The sequence below is a fragment of the Elaeis guineensis genome, chromosome 7, assembly GCF_000442705.2.
Source record: "Elaeis guineensis isolate ETL-2024a chromosome 7, EG11, whole genome shotgun sequence".
Taxonomy (NCBI): domain Eukaryota; kingdom Viridiplantae; phylum Streptophyta; class Magnoliopsida; order Arecales; family Arecaceae; genus Elaeis; species Elaeis guineensis.
In genome coordinates, this window is record NC_025999.2 from 93254266 (window position 1) to 93258058 (window position 3793).

Below are 3793 nucleotides of genomic sequence, written 5' to 3' on the forward strand. Positions count from 1 at the left end.
ATTTAATTCTATATGAAATAGGTTTATGTCTGTGATGGGTAGCAATGAAAATACATTTGAAGTTTCAAGTACACTTGGTTGTAGTAGTTCGCAACCGATAGAGCCCTCTAATATAGATAGCTCTAAAACAAGCAAAAAAAGAAGGTCGGAGATATAAAATCATTATTCTGAGATAGAAAACCAAAAAGACAAGGCTAAATGCAATTATTGCCATGTTATTTTTTCAGCTAATCCTAAAAATGGGACAAGTCATCTTCACAAACATACAAAGAACTGTAAGTCAAAAAAAAATCTTAATAAGAGGCAGAAACAGTTAATAGGTAATATAATATCAAAAGATGGTGTTGCATTGAATGAGTTAACTCCTTATTCATTTGATCAAGAGAAAAGCCGTGAGGACCTTGCAAGAATGATAATTCTACAAGAGATGCCATTTACAACAGTTAAACATTCGACTTTTCGAATATTTGTTAGAAATCTTAGACGTGAATTTCATATTGTTTCAAGGATAACATTGGCGTCCGATTGCTTGAAAGCATATGAAAGAAAAAAAAAAGACTATATGATTTGTTTAAAGCAAATTATGGAAGAATTAGCTTAACATCTGACATGTGGATATCAAATCAGATATTGGGATATATGTGTCTTACTGCACATTACATCACTAATGATTGGAAACTTAAAAAGCATATTATTAATTTTAAGATAGTGCCTTCACCACACACAGGCTGAGTCATTAGTGATTGTATTGTAAGCTGCATTTCATCTTAGAATATTAAAAGAAGGTTAGGTTCAATCACTCTTGATAATTTGTTAGCAAACACAGTTGTGGCCACAGAACTTCAAAGACAATTTAGAAGAGACTTACTTTTGGATGGTAGGTTCTTTCATGTGTGTTGTTGTGTACATATTCTTAATTTGATTGTGAAGGATGGGTTGAAGGCAGTGGAGGGTGTTATTGTTAGGATTTGAGAGACTGTTAAATTTATAAAGTCATCTCAAGCAAGATTGAAAATATTTATGAGAATTGTCAAACAATTAAAAATGAATGGTAAGAAAAGGATATGCATAGATGTATCTACTCGTTGGAATTCTACATATCTCATGCTAAATGATGCTATACAATTCAAAGAAGTATTTATGCGACTTGAGGCTTGAGATCCTAATTTTGAAAATGCACCAACTGAAGAAGATTGGTCTCAAGGCACCATTATTTGCAACTTTTTAAAGATTTTCCTTCACATAATTGAATTATTTTCACAAACAAAAAATACAACTACAAATTTATATTTCTATGAGATTTGGAGAATACAAATGCTTCTAATTCAAGAATCTAGGAGTTTAAATGCAGTTGTGATAATGATGACCTTAAAAATACAAGAAAAATTTGACAAGTATTGAAAAGATTGCTCTCACATTCTTGCTATCGGAGTTGTTCTTGATCCAAGATATAAGATGAAGCTTATTAAGTATTGCTTTCAAAAAATCTATAGTAATGGTGATCGTGCTTCAATTGAGATCAATAAGGTACGTGATATTATTCAAAATCTTTATGTTCATTATACAATTTTGTATGGTGCACATAGCTCTCATGTTCAAGTGGAGGAGATGGTGTCTACAATTCAAGATAAATGAGATGAGAGTATTTTCATGCAAGATTATAAAGAATTTATTCAAGAAGAAGAAGTTGTCCAACCATCTAAGTCAGAATTAGAGATCTATTTAGAAGAGAAGGTATTTTATGATCTCTAATTTATATATTTGTATTAAAATATAATTCAATATTGCTAATAAAATAACTTGCAATGTATTTTTTTTAAAAAATAAGTTCATCCTCTAGGAGATCAAAATTTCGACATTCTAGACTATTGAAGAATCAACGAATCAAAATATCCAATATTGTTTAAGATGGTTCGTGATTTATTGGCTATTCCAGTGTCTACTGTTGCATTTGAGTCTGCCTTCAGCACTGCTGGAAGGATTTTGGATGATTTTTATAGTAGCCTATCCCCCAATACAGTTGAGGCCTTAATATGCACTCAAGATTGGCTTCGAGGCACCTCACCTTATATTGCAGGTTCAATTTCTAAAATATTCATAAACTTTATCATATACTATGGTATTAAAATTTTATAATTTTTACTTTCATTACTTTTTTATACATAGATACAAAGTACAAGATTGAAGATTATGAAACGACTGTTATCATTGATGCTGATGATTAGCTTATGCTGGTAACAATTAACTTTATTATTATATTTATATTGTTAATTTTTATCTTAATAGTACTTGCATATTTCTTTGCCTTCTATATATTTTTATGTTTTACTTTTCTTTGGTTGTAACAGGTGCTACATCATCTTGGGAGATCTTATTTACAGCTAGAGTGTGGATATATCATTCTGATTCACTAATGTTTCTTTTAGTTTATCCTATATTTTCTCAAGCAAGATACTATATTTTCATGATACTGTATCTAATTTTGCTATATTGTTACAAGCTGATGCCACTCTCATATTGCTACCGCATTTTATCTAATTTGATTGTTGAATGCTTAAGTTTAGTTTATGAATGTTTTTTTTTTAAAGTAAAAATGAACATTGTAGCTTGATACAATCTTGAGAGCAATGAATGTTGATATTAAGGGATGCATTGTGATTCTTGATGAGAAAAATAATTTTGATTCTTGATATTAAAGGATGCCTTCTTGGATGATTGGATGCTATATTTTGAGGAAAATAATCATCCTTCCCATCTCTATTTTGCTGGTTTTGAGAAAAATAATCATCCTTCCGTTCTTTTGAAGTTCTAGCAGATCGAAATGGAATTCGAAGACCGATACCGGTCGGCTTGGACACCTAAATATGATTGCCTTCTCTTTGGTATATATTCTGCTTTGATGTTTTGTTCTGAGACATACTATTTGAGCAAAGCAAATATTTACCAACTCTATGCTTTGTAACGACATATAGATCTCGACGATGCTCTGTACCCTTATAGCTCTGGCATAGCAATCGAGTTCCGCAAAAACATTGGAAGTGTGCATTCACTTCTTTAAATTTTGTTGATAGTTCCTCTGTATCATATTTAAAGAGTTTATAGTGGACACATATGGCTCACAACTATTGCTATTATGTTCAGATTATATGGTCGAGAAGCTAGGGATTAAGGAGAGCAAGATCCCAGACATGTGTAATTCACTGTACAAGCACTACGGGACAACCATGGCCGGTCTAAGGGTACGATACATAATGTTTTCTCCTGTTCCAAATATCTGAAATTACTATTCTGCTTGTTTCCAAAACAGTATCTTGTCTTTTATTTATTGGCCAACTTGTGTATTGTATAATAATCTCTAGCAAATTCATAATTCATCTAACACATTATAAAGAAAGAATTTTTTTATTTTTATTTATTTATTTTCTATCTACATGAATAATTTTTTTGCTTTATAATGCACTCCATTTAAAAACTAAACAGGATTGGATCCAAATTGGATCCGACCCGAACCGGATCCATATTTCATGGATTGGGACTGGGTTATATATGAACCCGACCCGACCTGAATGATCCGATGGGTCAATAAATTTGGCCATGGACCCAATCCGACCCGACCCAATTTTTTATCGAGATGGGTATGGATCCAATATCAAGACCCGATCAAGAAATTAGATTGGATTGGGATCACTCAGGACCCGATCTGACCCAACCCATTTGTAGGCCTACATATGACGACAATGGGGTCTGACGAGTTCTCCATGACCTCCGTCAAGTCGGGACTCACGATAGAAGG

General features: G+C 32.4%; 1 pseudogene; it reads left to right on the forward strand.

The window, feature by feature from the left end:
- Positions 1-409: 409 nt before the first annotated feature.
- LOC140859498 (zinc finger BED domain-containing protein RICESLEEPER 2-like) lies at positions 410-1752 on the forward strand (annotated as a pseudogene).
- Positions 1753-3793: the final 2041 nt, after the last annotated feature.